The following is a 20,174-nucleotide window of genomic DNA, read 5'->3' on the forward strand; positions in this document are numbered from 1 at the left end:
GCAATTCTTAGGATAGAAAAATATCAATTGCAATATCAGGACAGAATAGCTCTTAATGAAATCTCCAAAAGAAACACTATACTGATAAATGACCAATAAATAGGGAAGATATATCAACAATGAGTATATTTGTATCTAACAACATAACTTCTGCATATACAAATGACAAGGGAGACCACGATAGGAAAATAAGATATTTTTTTCTGTGAAATAGCAGATACTCAGTATATTTCAAGTTGAAATAAGTTAAAGGTAGCCATATAGTGTTCTCTGTGCTGTTTTAAAACTAGACTTTCTTTAAAAAAAAAAAAAGCACATATATTTCTCTCTATATAGAAGATTCTAATTCATTTTAGACATAGAATTGTTGGACCAGACCTGAGAAGTATTTTACCTGGAAGGGAAATTTAAAGAGTTCCAAGATATTGGCATAGAGAGACCCTGAACTGACCTCCACCCACCAACACACCAAATCTACACCTACATTTAGAGCAATTCCTCCTGAAGATCCGAAGGCTGACTAAACACCTACTGCAAATAGAAGGACCACATCAAGACTGATAGGAAAGACAGGGAGACACAGCACCTATGGGAATCCCGCTGCCAGTGCAGTGCCTTGCACTAGGGAGGGACATTGCCAAGGAGCCCAAGTGCAGACTCACCCACCCTGGGACACAGCTAAACAACAGCAGTTTAAAGGGCTCCTGGATTATATGGGAAAAAAAACAAACCTAACTCTAGTGCTCCTGCCAAACAGGGAAATGCTGTGGGCCTCTTCAAGTTTGGACGTATCTGTGAGTCCCATTGTTTGATTGCCCATGGGACAAAAAAGATCTTTATGACCCAGATAATCAGGATGGTGTGATCGCTCACCTAGAGCCAGACATCCTGGAATGTGAAGTCAAGTGGGCCTTAGGAAGCATCACTACGAACAAAGCTAGGGGAGGTAATGGAATTCCAGTTGAGCTATTCCAAATCCTGAAAGATGATGCTGTGAAAGTGCTGCACACAATATGCCAGCAAATTTGGAAAACTCAGAAGTGGCCACAGGACTGGAAAAGGTCAGTTTTCATTCCAATCCCAAAGAAAGGCAATGCCAAAGAATGTTCAAACGACCCACACAATTGCACTCATCTCACATGCTAGTAAAGTAATGCTCAAAATTCTCCAAGCCAGGCTTCAGCAATACCTGAACCGTGAGCATCCAGATGTTCAAGCTGGTTTTAGAAAAGGCAGAGGAACCAGAGATCAAATTGCCAACATCCACTGGATCATCGAAAAAGCTAGAGAGTTCCAGAAAAGCATCTATTTCTGCTTTATTGACTATGCCAAAGCCTTTGACTGTGTGGATCACAATAAACTGTGAAAAATTCTGAAAGAGATGGGAATACCAGACCACCTGACCTGCCTCTTGAGAAACCTGAATGCAGGTCAGGAAGCAACAGTTAGAACTGGACATGGAACAACAGACTGGTTCCAAATAGGAAAAGGAGTCCTTCAAGGCAGTATATTGTCACCCTGCTTATTTAACTTATATGCAGAGTACATCATGAGAAACACTGGGCTGGAAGAAGCACAAACTGGAATCAAGATTGCCGGGAGAAATATCAGTAACCTCAGATATGCAGATGACACCACTCTTATGGCAGAAAGTGAAGAAGAACTAAAGAGCCTCTTGATGAAAGTGAAAGAGGAGAGTGAAAAAGTTGGCTTAAAGCTCAGCATTCAGAAAACAAAGATCATGGCATCCGGTCCCATCACTTCATGGCAAATAGATGGGGAAACAGTGGAAACAGTGTCAGACTTTATTTTGGGGGGCTCCAAAATCACTGCAGATGGTGATCGCACCCATGAAATTAAAAGACGCTTACTCCTTGGAAGGAAAGTTATCGCCAACCTAAATAGTATACTAAAAAGTAGAGACACTACTTTGCCAACAAAGGTCCATCTAGTCAAGGCTATGGTTTTTCCAGTGGTCATGTAAGGATGTGAGAGTTGGACTGTGAAGAAAGCTGAGCACTGAAGAATTGATGCTTTTAAACTGTGGTGTTGGAGAAGACTCTTGAGAGTCCCTTGGACTGTAAGAAGATCCAATCAGTCCATCCTAAAGATCAGTCCTAGGTGTTCATTGGAAGGACTGATGCTGAAGCTGAAACTCCAATACTTTGGCCACCTCATGTGAAGAGTTGACTCATTGGAAAAAACCCTGATACTGGGAGGGATTGGGGGTAGGAGGAAAAGGGGATGACAGAGGATGAGATGGCTGGATGGCATCACTGACTCAATGGACATGAGTTTGGGTAAACTCTGGGAGTTGGTGATGAACAGGGAGGCCTGGCGTGCTGGGATTCATGGGGTCGCAAAGAATTGGACACGATTGAGCGACTGAACTGAACTGGGACTCCTCCTGAGCCATGTCCACTCCAGCTCCAACTATCCCATCAAAGTGAAACAAAGGAAAATGTTCCAAACAAAAGAATAAAATAAAATCCCAGAGAAGAAAACCATAATGACATGGAGGTAAATAATATACCTGATAAAAAGTTCAAAGAAATATTCATAACAACCTTCATAAAACACAGGAAAAGCATGCAGGGATTCAGTGAGAAGACTTAGAAAACACAAGAAAGAAACAATCAAAATTTAAGAATACAATAACTGAAATAAAAAATAACCTAAAAATGGGGCTTCCCTGGTGGCTCAGTGGTAAAGAATCCACCTGCCAGTGCAGTTGACACGGGTTTGATCCCTCATCTGGGAATATCCTACATGCCACAGAGCAGCTAAGCCCTTGCCCTATGACTATCGAGCCTGTGCTCTAGAGCCCGAGACCTGCGAGTACTGAGCCCATGTGCTGCAGCTACTCAAGTTGGTGCGCCTTAGCACCTTGGAGCCTGTGCTACACAAGAGAAGCCACTGCAGTGAGAAGCCCGCATACAGCAACTAGAGAGCAGCACCCACTCACCCCAACTAGACAAAATCCCGTGTAGCAATGAATGCCCAGAACAGCCAAAAGTAAATAAAGTTATTTTTTTAAATGCCTTCAGGGAGAACAAAAATAATATTAAAAAATACACTAAAGGAAATCAACAGCAGTTTAGATGATACAGAAGAATCTTGAAGCAATATGAATAGACTGATTGCTATAAAGAGATTGAATTAGTTAATTCCCCCAAAACAAAGCCCAAGACCAGATGACTTCCCAGGTGAATTACACCAAACATTTAAAGAAGAGTTAATACCTATCCTTCTCAAATTATTTCAAAAAATGGAAAAGGAGAGAGCACTTCCAAACTCATTTTACAAGACTTGAGACCAAAATCACACAAAGATGCCACCAAAAAAGAAAATCACAATGTACCTGGTGAACATAGATGTGGAATTGCTCAACAAAATATTAGTGGATGGAGTTTGGTGCAGTCGCTGTGGAAAACAGTTCAGAGGTTTCTCAAAAAAGTGAAAATGGAACTACCATATGATCTAGCAATTCCACTCCTGGGTCTGTATCTAAAGAAAAGAAAACAAATATGTTAATTTGAAAAGATGCATGCACCCCAATGTTCCTAGCAGCATTGCTTACAATGGCCGAGGTATGAAATCAACCTAAGTGTCCATCAGCAGCTGAATGGATAAAAAAGATGTGATTTTGGAATATTACTCAGCCACAAAAAGGAATGAAATTTTGCCATTTGCAACAGCATGGATGGACCTGAAGGGTATTATACTTAACTAAAAAAGTCAGAGAAAGACAAATACTTTATGTTATCACTTGTATGTGAAATCTAATAAATGAAAGGAATGAATATATTGGAACAGAAACAGACTTACAGATATAGAGATTAAATTAGTAGTTACCAATGGGAAGAGAGAGATGGTAAGAGAGGGATAAGACATTAAAAGAGACAAACTACTGGGTATAAAATAAGTAAAATATAGGATATATTGTGCAGTACAGGGAATATAGTCAATATTTTATAGTAACTTTAAATGGGATATAATCTATAGAAATATTGAATCACCATGTTGTATACCTGAAATTAATATAATATTATAAATCAGCTATGCTCCAATCAAAATATATTTAATAAATAATTAAACAAATGAACAAACAGAATGACCAAAATCCAGGACACTAACAGCACAGTATCCTGGTGAAGATGCTGAGCTACAGGAAGTTTCATTCATAGCTGGTAGGCATGCAAAATGATACCACCAATTTGGAAGATAGTGGCAGCTTCTTTTAAAACTAATCATATACTTATTGTATGGTCCAGCAATCTCACTTTTTGGTATATCCCTATAGGATTTGAAAATCAGCACATGGATATTTATAACAGTTTATTATTTACCAAAGCTAAAAGCAACCAGAATTTATTTCAGTATGTGAATGGGTAAATAAACTGTGCTGCATCCAGACAATGGAATATTATTCAGCACCAAAAAGATATGAACTATTTAGTCATGAAGAGATATGGAGGAAATTGAAATGCATGTTGCTAACTGAAAAAAGCCAATTTGAAAAAGCTACATACTGTGTGATTCTAACTATTTAAACCTCTGCTGCTGCTGCTAAGTCACTTCAGTCATGTCCAACTCTGTGCGACCCCATAGATGGCAGCCCACCAGGCTCCACCATCCCTGGGATTCTCCAGGCAAGAACACTGGAGTGGGTTGCCATTTCCTTCTCCAGTGCATGAAAGTGAAAAGTGAAAGTGAAAGTGAAAGTGAAGTCGCTCAGTCGTGTCCGACTCTTGGTGACCCCATGGACTACAGCCTACCAGGCTCCTCCATCCATGGGATTTTCCAGGCAAGAGTACTGGAGTGGGGTGCCATTGCCTTCTCCATATGAACCTCTAGAAAAGACAAAAAAAAAAAAGTTAGAGATAGCAAAAAAAAAAAAAAAAAAAAGTCAATGGTTGCAGTGGGGAGGAGGGATGAATTGGTAGAGCATAGAGGAGTTTTAGCCCAATGAAACTGTGTTATGATGTCATAATGATGGATATATGTCCATTCTACTGGACAACACCAGGAGAGAACCTATGTATGCTAATGGACTCTGGGGGATAAAGATGTATCAAGGTAGGTTCATCAGTTGTAACTAATGTGACAGCTACTCTCGTGGGGAGGTAATAATGGGGGAATCTGTGTATGACTGTAGTTTCCACTCAATTTTATGTGATCCTAAAACTGATCTTAAAAATCTGTTAAGGGGAAAAAAAAAATCTGTTAAGAAAGGAAAACCGTAAGTCCCATTTCATATTCATGAACATGGAGATTTAAGATAGTATTTCACATTAAAAATATAATATGTGGATATTGTTATTGTTATTGTTCAGTCAGTAAGTTGTGCCCGATACTTTGCAGGCCTGGACTGCAGAATGCCAGGCTCCTCTGTTCTCCACCATCTCCCAGAGTTTGCTCAAATTCACATCCATTGAATTGGTGATGCTATCTAACCAGCTCATGCTCTGTCACCCCCTTCTCCTTTTGCCTTCAATCTTTCCCAGCATCAGAGTCTTTTCAAATGAGTCAGCTCTTCGCATCAGGTGGACAAAGTATTGGAACTTCAGCTTCAGCCTCAGTCCTTCCAATGAATATTCAGGTTAATTTCCTTTAGGATTGACTGGTTTGATCTCCTTGCTGTCCAAGGGACTCTCAAAAGTCTTCTCCGGCACCACAATTCAGAAGCATTAATTCTTCATCACTCAGCCTTCTTTATGGTCCAACTCTTACATCTGTACATGACTATTGGAAAAACCAGAGCCTTGACTATATGGACCTTTGTCAGCAAAGTGATGTCTCTGCTTTTTAATATGCTGTTTAAGTTTGTCATAGCTTTCCTTCCAAGGAGCAAGCATCTTTTAATTTCATGGCTGCAGTCACTGTCCACAGTGATTTTGGAACCCAAGAAAATAAAGTCTGTCACTACTTCCACTTTTTCCTCTTCTATTTGCCATGAAATGATGGGACCAGGTGCCATGATCTTAGTTTTCTTAATTTAATTGAATTTTAAGCCACTTCTTTCACTTTCTTCTTTCTCCCTCATCCAGAGATTCTTTAGTTCCTCTTTACTTTTTGCCATTAGAGTGGTATCATCTGCATATCTGAGGTCGCTAATATTTCTCCCAGAAGTCTTGATTCCAGATTGTGATTCATCCAGCCTAGCATTTCACATGTAACTGCATACAAGTTAAATAAGCAGGGTGACAATATACCCTGATGTACTCCTTCCCCAATTTTGAACCAGTCCATTGTTCCATGTCTGGTTCTAATGGTTGCTTCTTGACCCACATACAGGTTTCTCAGTAGACAGGTAAAGTGGTCTGGTATTCCCATCTCTAAGAATTTCCACAGTTTGTTGTGATCCACACAGCCAAAGGTTTTAGCATAGTCAATGAAAGAGAAGTAGGTGTTTTTCTGGAATTCTCTTGGTTTTTCGATGATCCAACGGATGTTGACAATTTGATCTCTGCTTCCTCTGCCTTTTCTAAATCCAGCTTGAGCATCTGGAAGTTCTTGGTTCACATACTGTTGAAGCTTAGCATGAAGGATTTCAAGCATTACTTTGCTAGCATGTGAAATGAGTGGAATTGTGTGGCAGTTTGAACATTCTTTGTCATTGCCTTTCTTTGGGATTGGAATGAAAATAGACCTTTTCCAGTCCTGTGGCAACTGCTGAATTTTTCAAATTTGCTGGCCTATTGAGTGCAGCACTTTCACAGCATCATATTTTAGGATTTTAAATAGCTCAGTTGGAATTCTATCACCTCCCCTAGCTTTGTTCATAGTAATGTGTCCTAAGGCCCATTTGACTTCATGCTCCAAGATGTCCAGCTCTAGGTGAATGATCACACCATCATGGTTATCCAGGTCATTGAGATCTCTTTTGTACAGTTCTTCTGTGTATTCTTGCCACCTCTTCCTAATCTCTTCTTGCTTCTCTTAGATTCTTACCATTTCTGTCCTTTATTGTACCCATCCTTGCCTAAAATATTCCCTTGATATCTCCATTTTCTTGAAGAAATCTCTATTCTTTCTCATTTCTCTATTTCTTTGCATTGTTCATTTAGGAAGACCTGCTTATCTCTCCTTGCTATTCTCTAGAACTCTGCATTCATTTCCTTTTCTCCCTTGCCTTTTGTGTCTCTTCTTTCCTTGGCTATTTGTAAAGCCTCCTCAGACAACCACTTTGGGCTTCCCTGATAGCTCAGTTGGTAAAGAATCTGCCTGCAGTGCAGGAGACCCCAGTTTGATTCCTGGGTTGGGAAGATCCCCTGGAGAAGGGAACGGCTACCCACTCTAGTATTCTGGCCTGGAGAATTCCATTGGACTGTATAGTCCATGGGTTCACAAAGAGTCAGACATGACTGAGAGACTTCCACTTTCACTTCTTATATTTCTTTTTCTTTGGAATGGTTTTGGTCACTGCCTCCTGTACTATGTTATGAACATCCATCCATAGTTCTTCAGACATTCTGTCTACCGGACATAATCCCTTGAATCTATTCATCATCTCTACCATACAATCATAAGGGATTTAATTTAGGTCATACCTGAATGGACTAGTGGTTTTCCATCTTTTCTTCAATTTAAGCCTGAATTTTGAAATAAGAAACTCATGATCTGAGCCACAGTCAGATCCAGGTCTTGTTTTTAATAACTGTTTATAGAGTTTCTTCATCTTTGGCTGCAAAGAACATAATCAGTCTGACTTTGGTGTTGACCATCTGGTGATGTTCATGTGTAGAGTCATCTCTTGGGTTGTTATAAAAGGGTGTTTGCTATGATGAGCATGTTCTCTTGAAAAAACTGTTAGCCTTTGCCCTGCTTCATTTTGTACTCCAAGGCCAAACTTGCTTATTTTTCCGGGTATCTCTTGACTTCTACTTTTGCATTCCAATCCCCTGTGATGAAAAGGACATCTTTTTGGTGTTAGTTCCTGAAGATATTAGTTTTTCATAGAACCTGTCAACTTCAGCTTCTTTGGCATTAATGGTTGGGGCATATACTTGGATTACTATGATGTTGAACCATTTGCCTTGGAAACAAACTGAGATCATTCTGTTGTCTTTGATATTTCATATGCTTTTGCCTTTTCATACTGTCCATGGGGTTTTCCAGGCAAGATTACTGAAGTGGACTGCCATTTCCTTCTCCAATGGACTACATTTTTTCAGAACTCTTCACTAGGACCCATTCATCTTGGATGGCCCTACAGAGCATGGCTCATAGCTTCATTGAGCTATGCAAGCCCCTTCACCATGACAAGGCTTTGATCCATTAAAGAGCTGTGAATATTATGAACCACTTTATGCAAATAAATCTTGAATTTATGTGAAAAAGACATATTCCTTGAAAAGAGAAACACAATGTACCAAAACTTATACAAGAAGATGTAAAAGATCAGAATTTATCTATATCTATTTTATAAAGTTTATTCCTTATTAAAATCTACCTTAAAGAAAACTTAAAATTTGGATGACTTCATTGGTGAATTCTAGCAAACATTCAAGGAGGAAATAATACCTAATGTATACAAACTCTTTCTGAAAGTAGACTATGAAGGAACTCTTCTCAATTTCCTTAATACTCAGATTTGATGGAAACATTAACATCAAAGAAATTCACTGACAAATATCTCACAACCATGGACACAAAAATCTTTAACAAAGCATTAGTAAATTTAATCAGTCAAGATTCAAAAAGGATAATGTGTGGGTGCTAAGTCACTTCAGTTATGTCTGACTCTTTGCAACCCTACAGGCTATACCCCGCAAGGCTCCTCTGCGCATGGGATTCTCCAGGCAAGAATACTGGAGCAGTTTGTCATGCCCTCCTCCAGGGGATCTTCCTAACCCAGGGATTGAACATGCATCTCTTATGTCTAAAGCATGTTCTTTCCTACTAGCACCACTTGGGAAGCCCCAAAAGGTTAATACATCACATCTAAATGTATTTTATCTGAGGAAGACATGGTTATTTTGACAGCCAAAGGTCAACCAATGCAGCTAATAACATTAAAAAGCTAAAGGAGGAAAACATACATCATGATAAATGCAGGGGAAAAATTTACAATTTTTTTTTTTTTTTTACAAAATTCATTATATAAACTCTCAGCAAACTAGAAAAGAACTTCCTAAAATGTTATCTTATTTAAATTTTTGCACTGATTTGTTATACTGAGGCTAAACATGCTTTTATGTGTTCCTTAGAATTTTAGATTTTCTCCTCTACTTAGGGTTTCCTAGGGACTTATTGTTTATCTTATCAATTTATATGATTTTAATAACATGTCATAAAAACTGCTAATGTTCACCAATATCTACTTCTACTCTTTCCCAGGCTTGCAGCTAAGCTATATTTCTCAATTCCTTCCCTATCATCCTTGCATCTAGATGAGACCATGGACCTGAGTGCTGATCAAAGGAAAGTGAACAAAAGTATGTATGTCATTTTCCAACTGATCCTATGCAGTATCTCATCCAAACTTTCATTCAATAACTCCATTTGCCTCACTTTCCCATTTGGTATAAGTCAAGGATTCTGAGGATGTAGAGAATTACAGGTGAAAATAACCTGGATCTCTTGAGTTACTGTCTGTCAGAGAGCCATTCAGGAGGCCCACCCAGTTGGTATACACCCACAGTGAACTTTGTACAAATGAAAAAGAAACTTTACAAAAAGGCACTGAGATTCGGAGATGTCACAGACCAATCGTACTTACAAACTGCATTGCATAGCATAGTTTAGCATAAATATATTCTTTCCCAAATATTTAATCTTGCACAAACAAAAAATATGTAAATCTTTTTTCTTTCCTTTATTCATTCATTCAACAAACATTTTTTTTGTTTGTCTCTTATGTTCCAGGCACTATTCCAGGCACTAAGGGTATAGCAGTGGAAAATTGAGACAAAAATCTCTACATTTATTGTTTTTATATTTTGATGCAGAGATACTGACAGTAAATCATTAAAGTTGTAACATCACATAGAATAGGGACTATGGATGAAAATAAAGTCAGAAAATAAGTAAGGAATATCAGGATGAGGTTTACAATTTTACATAGTATGGTCTGTGAAGGACTCACTGAGAAGGTGTCATTCAGGCAAAGATTTAAGAGAAATGAGAGAGTCGTGAAGATATCTGGAGGAAGAATGACCCAGGCAAACGAGAAAACAAATTTTTAAAAATTCCCAAGGCAGAAGAATGCCTGATGTGTTCAAACATACGTTCAAGGAGCCCAGAATAGCTTAGGCAGAGTGAGAAAAATAGAGGTGACTTCAAGATCATGTGAAAGAAGTAAGATGTGGGTGGCAGACTAGTAAGGCCTTCTGGCTGTTGTGAGGATCTGAGCTTTTCCTCCGAGTCAGGTGAAGCCTTTGTTAAAGGTCTGACATGACAGGCTCTGGCTGCTATGAGGAGCCTGAGCTGCAGCTGTCAAAAGGAAAATAGATCAGTTAGAAACCACTGCAGTCACTCAGGTGATTGATGATGGGGGCTTGGACCAGTGGAATTGCCTGTAAGTGGTGAGAAGTGGTCAGATTCTAGATATATTTTGAAGATAATGGTCAACAGGATTTCCCACTTGGTCGGAGGTGGGGATGAGAAAAAGAAAGAACTGAGCAACTGGAAGAAGGAGATTGTCATTTTCTGAGATGGGGAAGGGGTACATGCCTGAGAAGATCAGGAGTTTCATGTGGAAGGTGACAGCCTGTGATGTTTATTAGACTTCCAAGTGGAGATGTCAAATGGGCAGTTGGATATATGAGTCTACAGTTCAGGGGAGAAGTCTGGGCTGGAGACATACATTTCCAAGTAGTCAACACTTACTGGTATTTAGAATCATAATTCAAGATGAGATCACCAAGGGGGTGAGCCGAGATAGAGAAGAAGATGAAGGACTGAGCCTCCTTTGGCTCAGAGCTAACAGTCCATATGTTAAATTTGTTCCAATGTTCCAGGGCTCCACTATGCTCTTAGTCAACGGAAACTGGTATGGTGGAATATACTATCTGGGATATGTACTCTGGGAACCATACTGGGAACTCCCTCAGTCAAATCCTGCTCCAGAGTACTCACTACATCAAGAATGTGGCTTTATCTGTTGTGTCTCCTCTGTGATTTATTGTATTCTGTAGACCCTTTGATTTATAATGACTAATAAAAGGGATGCAAGAACTGGCACCAGGCCTGCAGCAAAGAAACAAAGAATGTCATTCTGGGTGTTACATGCAAATTATGAGGTCACTATAAGTGCCTTCACTAAAGTGACAGGAAATGATAAAAGTTAGCAGGCAAAGGGGAAACTCTTTGATATTATGAAATGTGCTGTAAGTACCACTGCAATCTGTAGGGATCGTCCCATAACTGTAATCAGCAGTGGCTCAGAGGAACTGTGAGAGGACACATTTGTGACCTCAAGAGATATAAAGAGCAGAGAACAGTGATGGCCAAGAACACACCTCTCAAGGATGCTGTTGGGCTGATGCAGTGAGTGCTGCCTATTCTCAAATCCCGAGGTACATTTACTCCCACCTCAAACAGAGTGTGGAAACATGTGCCGATCACAGTGACGCCAGACCACCTTACCAGGTTACCTTTGACTTTGTTCCATTCCCTAATGTACAAATCTTTTGTGTTTTATATCATCAAATCCATAGTTTCATTTCTTCATTGTACTTATGCTTAGAATATTTCTAAATCCAATTTATTTCTAGTATTTTTAAGAATCACCATTATTTTTAGCAAATATTCCATATTTATTCAAGCAGATGGATCAAGAAGCAGAAAGTTGAGTTATGTTGTTGTTGCTTTTTAATCCTGAATTCCCCCTTTGGCTGTAAGGACAGTCCTTGGGTATATGAAGGACCAACTGGGGTCCCCATCCTGAGCTCAGTCTCCCCCACCCTGTACACACCTGGACCTCTCTTTATTAGCATCCTTCTAGAAACAGAATGACCGCTGCTGTGTTGGCACTGTGGAAGGGGGTGAGTTGGCACACCCATGAGAGGGCTATGACTCTAGAAAGTACAGACTTAGTCACCTTACACCCAGATTCCTGTTCTCTCCAGGACACTCCCAGTTGCCCTGATGACTTTCCATCTCTTGTTATTCTCAGTGCTGTCCATGTCTCTTTGAGTTTCAGGGTCCTGCATGACCTACTTTTTCAAAGTGATAAATTCACATGCTGTGGTTAGAACTCTTGAATGGGGCCTGCTGTCTCCTCTGCTGAGGGGCCCTGGGTGATAGCAGAGCACAGGGATGTGGTTGAACAAACTGAAGTCTCTGAAGACCAGAACAATAATCCTGTTCTGTCTTGGTTTAGTGTGTCACACAGGGCAACAAGGGCCATCCATCTGGGCCTTACTGTCCTCACCTTTAATGCACCATCTTTAAGATCCTTCCCAGATTAAAGAGTCCATCATTCTTTGATGCAGTATCACGTGGCACTTTATGTTCTCTTTCAGGGAAGGTGGAGTAAGAAAAGGTATTGCCAGAAAAGAATGGATTATCCTAAAAACATTGCTGGAGTGTCATTGTGCTCTGGTTCTAGGAGAGAATTACCTGCTAATGCTGTAAGGTATGCACTGTGTGTAATGAATTAACTCCTCTCCTGGGCACCCAGAATGGTACTGGTACCTACCAGCCTTGAGAGAATCAGAGAAAAGACAGTGAAAACCTTTGTTTGTGTTCAGTGGCTCATGTAAGGAAACTAAGTTGCAAAACTGTGTTAGACTTTGATGGACATTATGTGGCTGGGGCTGTGTGTGTGTCTGTGTGTGTGCCTGTGTATACATGTTGTGCGTGTAAGAGCTGAGACGGGAGGAAATTGCCCTTGAAATAATCCAAAGAAATCCACACAGCCAATGAAGTTGGCCTCTGCACTCTCTAGCGCCATAAACTATGACCCTAAAGTCCTGTGTCCTCCTGTCCATAGGCAAAGTCTGCTCTTGCCATTTCCCCCACCCCTGAACTGCAGGGGTATGACCCAAATTTCTTCTCTTGGATACTGGATGTAAAGGACCACTCCATTATAAAGGGGTGTGGAGGAGCATTTGACTTCTTTCAGATCAGTCTGGAAAATGCTGTGTTCAATGAATTTCTTTACTGCAGAACATTTCAGTGCCTTCAGAGATCAGAGATCAGTCACTCAGTCGGGTCCGACTCTTTTCGACCCCATGAATTGCAGCACGCCAGGCCTCCCTGTCCATCACCAACTCCCGGAGTTCACTCAGACTCACGTCCATTGAGTCAGTGAGCCATCCAGCCATCTCATCCTCTGTCATCCCCTTCTCCTCCTGCCCCCAATCCCTCCCAGCATCAGAGTCTTTTCCAATGAGTCAACTCTTCGCATGAGGTGGCCAAAGTACTGGAGTTTCAGCTTTAGCATCATTCCTTCCAAAGAAATCCCAGGGCTGATCTCCTTCAGAATGGACTGGTTGGATCTCCTTGCAGTCCAAGGGACTCTCAAGAGTCTTATCCAACACCACAGTTCAAAAGTATCAATTCTTCAGCACTCAGCCTTCTTCACAGTCCAACTCTCACATCCATACATGACCGCAGGAAAAACCATAGCCTTGACTAGACGAACCTTTGTTGGCAAAGTAATGTCTCTGCTTTTGAATATGCTATCTAGGTTGGTCGTAACTTTCCTTCCAAGGAGTAAGCATCTTTTAATTTCATGGCTGCAGTCACCATCTATAGTGATTTTGGAGCCCAGAAAAATAAAGTCTTACACTGTTTCCACTGTTTCCCCATCTATTTCCCATGAAGTGATGGGACCGGATGCCATGATCTTTTTTTTTCTGAATGTTGAGCTTTAAGCCAACTTTTTCACTCTCCTCTTTCACTTTCTTCAAGAGGCTTTTGAGTTCCTCTTCACTTTCTGCCATAAGGGTGGTGTCATCTGCATATCTGAGGTTATTGATATTTCTCCCGGCAATCTTGATTCCAGCTTGTGCTTCCTCCAGTCCAGCGTTTCTCATGATGTACTCTGCATATAAGTGAAATAAACAGGGTGACAATATACAGCCTTGACGTACTCCTTTTCCTATTTGGAACCAATCTGTTGTTCCATGTCCAGTTCTAACTGTTGCTTCCTGACCTGCATACAGATTTCTCAAGAGGCAGGTCAGGTGGTCTGGCATTCCCCTCTCTTTCAGAATTTTCCACAGTTTATTGTGATCCACACAGTCAAAGGCTTTGGCATAGTCAATAAAGCAGAAATAGATGTTTTTCTGGAACTCTCTAGCTTTTTTAATGATCCAGTGGATGTTGGCAATTTGATCTCTGGTTCCTCTGCCTTTTCTAAAACCAGCTTGAACATCAGGAAGTTCACGGTTCACATATTGCTGAAGCCTGGCTTGGAGAATTTTGAGCATTACTTTATTCATTTTGTTACTAAGGAAGGGGCTACAGCACATATGTTACATTGATAGTCTTTGCAAATCTTTTGTCAAGAGAACCTTCATTAGACTACAGCTTCTGGGACGAAAGGTGGAAACCAATGAAGTTCCATATGAAGTGTCCCTGGCTATTCCATATCTTTATTAGAATCTTGAACTCAGTTTTGGAGAGCAAGTTTAGAAAAAAATCTCTTGGCCAGTAGAGGTTTGCTGACTGAAATCCCATCTATATTAGGGGGATTGCCTTCTTTACCTGTAGGTAAGGTTGGCCCTGCTTTCACCACTGAAGGAACACACAGCCTGCCTTTCAAGACATGCTTCACTCCTACTCCCATCCACCAACCAGAAGCCATTTTTAAGGTTTGCTTTGGGAGAAAACTCTAGTGGACAATGCTAAGTATTTACTTGCTCTTTTCCATAAGAGCCCTTAATTCTGTCTTCCCTAAAAGCACAGACAGAATGCTTTCTACCAATATCCCAAGAAGTTATTGCTACCCAAGGACCAAAACATTCTCTTGAAGAATGCCTCCATTAACCTCAGACTTTAATGCATTACTTTCAAATCCAATAAAACAATTAAAAAAACAAACAAAAAAAGAATAAATAAAGTGGGTAAATACATAAACATTTCTATAAGCATATCAAAGTAAAATCTTTAAATGATTTGAAAAGACCCTGATGCTGGGAAAGATTGAGGGCAGGAGGAAAAGGGGACGACAGAGGATGAGATGGTTGGATGGCATCACCGACTCAATGGACATGAGCTTGGGTAAACGAGGGAGGTTGGTAATGGACAGGGAAGCCTGGTGTGCTGGGGTTCATGGGTCACAAAGAGTCAGACACGACTGAGTGACTGAATTGATGATGATATAAATACAAAAGCTGAATTTTCATAACTGTTCCCTAGACACTTCCTTGGTTTTTAGGAAAGTTATACCTCAAGGCCAAAATGAATAGAAGAGTTTCTCCCCCTATCTCAAGTAAGACTCCAAAACCTTAATGGTTTTAACATTTTATTCATAAGGAATTGTTCATATTTGCTTGATCTGTTGACTCCAGCTTCATATTCGAAATGATTTATGAAAAATTATCAGATTTGTATAGACTTACAAAAGTTAAGGTTCAAGAAGCAAAGGGTACCAGTAAACATACACTCTTAAAAAAATCTAAATTCCCTTCCCTGACCAACTCTAACAGAAACATTAAAGGGGCCTTTGATGAACAATTGGGGAGCCGACCAAAAGACCCAATTTCAGTTTCAACAAGTCATCAAATATTATATGAGTCAATTACATAAACATTGGAATTTCCCGACATCTGATTCCAATAGCAGGAGAGCAGCCCAGGTTCACAATGGAGATTTCTCAACAGGCAATGCCGTTTTCCAGGTAATTAAAACTGTTTGTATAGGAGAGCAGATTTATCTTCTGAAACCATTTTAGCGCTAGTGCTCTCCTGAGTGGTATCAGTTGACACACTGCATAATCTAGAACAGACTAATTGCTGCATGATTTCTAATTTTTCTGCAGCCATGTAAATGAGCTGAAGTCTGCACAGGTGGAGCCCATTAGAGTGAGTGATTTCCCTCTCATGTTGTTATCTTCATTTGCCGTTGTCTTATCAACTCCAAGTAGGAAATCCGCTGTCATGAAAAGCAGGCGAGGGAACAATGTCTGGCTGAAAATCTTGTTTCATTATTTTTTAATTCGTATAGTCCTACCTGTTTAATGCAGCTTTTTGATTAGCATGCTAGGCAGCCAGTAATGCAGTTTTATTTAAATAAGGAGGCAGGGCTTTCATTTAAACTAAGAAATCATCTCCATTTCTTATCAGGGAACAAGGATTCATGATTCAATAATACATGAATTTAATAATGCATAATGGTAGACTTCACAGGTACTAAATAGCAATACCAGAGCGGGTAAGTATGCTCCATGGGTCATCGTCTCCGAGTCCCAATCTGGTCTGTCCATACCTCCTCCCTCATCCTTTCCATTATTTCCTGTCAGTGAAAGAGCTATGCGGTTTGCCATATTCCTCTGACGCTGCCAAGAGCCCAACTCGAGGGCTGCATCTTCACTTTATGACCGTGTTTAATAGCTGTTAAACTGCTGGACTTCGGATTCTGCAAGAATTCCCAAACTGGACCCATGGGAGACTTGAAAGGATTGGGAGGGAGAGGATGGGGAAAGAAAGGTAAGGAACTTCATTCCCTACCACTAATTGCTCTTTCTATGGAGGCATCACTCCATCACTTTATTTTAGTAAGGGGAAACAGTCTATAGTGCATTTACAACATCCAGGGCCACATAATCTTTTCATAATTCTACATATGTTTCACAGCTCATGGGTAACTGAGTCTGGCAGGTCAATGACAGTTCAGCTTAACATTCCTTCCCTTTTGGTTTGTGTGGCTGTCTTTGCTGTGGGCTACCCAGTGGATACCAAGGGAACATTTAGAGATACCAAGGGAACATTTTGTGCAAAGATGGGCACAATTAAGGACAGAAATGGTATGGACCTAACAGAAGAAGATATTAAGAAGAGGTGATAAAAACACACAGAAGAACTATACAAAAAGATCTTCATGACCCAGATAATCATGATGGTGTGATCACTCATCTAGAGCCAGACATCCTGGAATGCAAAGTTAAGTGGGCCTTAGGAAGCATCACTATGAACAAATCTAGGGGAGGTGATGGAACTCCATCTGAACTATTTCAAATCCTAAAAGATGATGCTGTTAAGTGCTGCATTCAATATGCCAGCAAATTTGGAAAACTCAGCAGTGGCCACAGGACCAGAAAAGGTCAGTTTTCATCCAAATCCCAAAGAAAGGCAGTGCCTAAGAATGTTCAAACTACCTCACAATTGCACTCATCTTACACGCTAGCAAAGTAATAACTCAAACTTCTCCAAGCCAGGCTTCAACAGTATGTGAACCATGAACTTCCAGATGTGTAAGCTGGATTTAGAAAAGGCAGAGAAACCAGAGATCAAATTGCCAACATCTGTTGGATCATCAAAAAAGCATGAGAGTTCCAGAAAAACATCTACTTCTGCTTTATTGACTATGCCAAAGCCTTTGACTATGTGGATCACCACAAACTGTGGAAAATTCTGAAAGAGATGGGAATACCAGACCACCTGACCTGCCTCCTGATAAATCTTTATACAAGTCAAGAAGCAACAGTTAGAACTGAACATGAACAACAGACTGGTTCCAAATCAGGAAAGGAGTACGTCAAGGCTGTATATTGTCACCCTGTTTATTTAACTTATATGCAGAGTACATCATGTGAAATGCCAGGCTGGATGAAGCACAAGCTGGAATCAAGATTGCCGGGAGAAATATCAATAACCTCAGATATGCAGATGACACCACCCTTATGGCAGAAAGTGAAGAAGAACTAAAGAGCCTCTTGATGAAAGTGAAAGAGGAGAGCGAAAAAGTTGACTTAATACTCAACATTCAGAAAAATAAGATCATGGCATCCTGTCCCATCGGTTCATGGCAAATAGATGGGGAAATAATGGAAACAGTGGCTGACTTTATTTTACTGGGCTCCAAAATCACTGCAGATGGTGACTGCAGCCATGAAATTAAAAGATGCTTGCTCCTTGAAAGAAAACTATGACCAACCTAGACAGCATATGAAAATGTGGAGACATTACTTTGCCAACGAAAGTCCATCTAGTCAAAGAGATGGTTTTTCCAGTAGTCATGTAAGGATGTGAGAGTTGGACTATAAAGAAAGCTGAGCGCCAAAGAATTGATGCTTTTGAACTGTTGGAGAAGACTCTTGAGCATCCCTTGGACAGCAAGGAGATCCAACCAGTTTCAGTCCTAAAGGAAATCAGTCCTGAATATTTATTGGAAGGACTGATGCTGAAGCTGAAACTCTGATACCTTGGCCACCTGATGCAAAGAACTGACTCATTTGAAAAGACCCTGATGCTAGTAAAGATTGAAAGCAGGAGGAGAAGGGGACAACAGAGGATGAGATGGTTGGATGGCACCACCAACTCGATGGACATGAGTTTGAGTAAGCTCCAGGAGTTAGTGATGGACAGGGAAGCCTGGTGTGCCTCAGTCCATGAGGTCACAACATGGGGTCAGACACAACTGAGACTGAACTGAACTAAACTGATCACGGTGGACAGTGTGCTATCCTGCTTGATATTTAAAGTCAAATGTGCAAGGAATTTCAGCCTGCCAACTGAATTCCCTGAGTGGTTTGACCAATAGGAAAGTCAAATAAATCAGACATACATTGCTTTTTGTGATCCATTTGTTTGTTTTTCATTGTCTTCAATTTGGAAAATTAGATAAAGCCGGCCCACTCCATGCTTTACTGCTTTCATCTGAATATAAGGGGTTAAGCTTTCTTTTTTTAAAACAATTTTTAATTTTTTTATTTAGGAGAAAATAAAAATGCACATGTGAAATCTTGTTGGCACAAGTACATGAGCACAAAATGTGCTAAATTTGTAAGAATGATTAATTAAGCATTTAGAACTTTTTCATGTGCTCCAGAGTGTTTCTCCATAAGCACAAATGTGTGTTACTGTGTGACCTAAATAAAACTATCTTATTGGCTTCGGTGAGATTATGAAACCAAATGTGTAATGTGGCCAGTAATACTATGGAAGAATTCCATTCTGCTTGTTTCAGGACAATAAGTACTAAAACCACAAAAATATGATAACCTGTTTGCAGTCAGGATGGTGTCTCAGACCTTTTTGCGTATCTCTCAGAATTATTCATGCACAAAAATCTGTCCCCGACTACTTGCCTATCGTATGTCAGCCACTGTTGGAAACTGGGTACAAAAACAATAAGTAAGAGACAAGTCTCCCTTCAGGAAGCTCCCAGTCAGGACAAATGGGAAGAGAGAAGATACACACAAGTCCACACAGTGATGTAAGAGAGCTGTGTGTACAGTGCTGCAGGAGCACAGAGAGGAAATACTCCAAGAACTAGGCACTGAGTAATTCCTCAAAAAAGACTTGTGAAATTGTAATTTCGAGGGTCCGTTCCCTGAGGCGTGATTGAATTGGTGGTGCTCTGTGTGAGACAATAATTTTTACTCTCTAGCCAGTTGTATAGCCAGCAGTGGATCTGGTTTTGACGTATTTTATATGATTCCTTTGGCCAAAATCACTTGAACAAACTAGGCAAAGAACAACCCAGTAAAAGCAATTCTCAAAATGTTTTTAAAATCCAGTTCACTCTTCCTTAGAGTTTACGGGTTTGTAAATATATGCATGAAAGGAGATTATTCTGTGTTTACTTTTATGTCTTTATAATTTATATTCCTCAAGAAGCCTTTAAGGTGAATCATAATAAACACACACATACATAAGCACACAAGTGCTGGGTGGTTAAAATAGAAATTTAAAAAAGAAAATAGAACCAATAGAAGGGCAGTTGTACCAGGATCAACGCGTGAGATAATTACGATAACTAAGCTTAAAGCTTCCTGGAAGTTGAATACATTTCTGTGTAAATACTTGAGGGAATACGGTTCACACTATAGTTCTTTTCACTGGTCTTTTGCCCATTTCTCCTCCCTGGGTGAGATGGGGAGGGGGCGGTAATAACACAGAACATCCATAAATCAACTCTAATCTCTAATGGTATTTTCCATGCACAGTCTTATAGAAGGTCATAGAATGAATTTTTCACCCTCAACAGAATTTTGCTTTCTGTAATACCCCCACTTAAGAAGATTGTAACCTGGGAATTTTTCCCAGGGAGTCAAA

At 40.1% G+C, this 20,174-nt stretch overlaps 1 long non-coding RNA gene across 1 annotated transcript; it reads left to right on the forward strand.

Annotated features, from left to right (window-relative positions):
* Positions 1-5,005: 5,005 nt before the first annotated feature.
* On the forward strand, positions 5,006-18,861 carry LOC139185799 (uncharacterized). The gene is made up of 3 exons (XR_011569313.1): positions 5,006-5,079; positions 9,343-9,440; positions 12,471-18,861. It is a non-coding gene; the product is annotated as an uncharacterized lncRNA (long non-coding RNA).
* The last annotated feature ends 1,313 nt before the right edge of the window (positions 18,862-20,174 follow it).

This window comes from Bos indicus, chromosome 11, assembly GCF_029378745.1.
Source record: "Bos indicus isolate NIAB-ARS_2022 breed Sahiwal x Tharparkar chromosome 11, NIAB-ARS_B.indTharparkar_mat_pri_1.0, whole genome shotgun sequence".
In the NCBI taxonomy this organism is placed as follows: Eukaryota; Metazoa; Chordata; class Mammalia; order Artiodactyla; family Bovidae; genus Bos; species Bos indicus.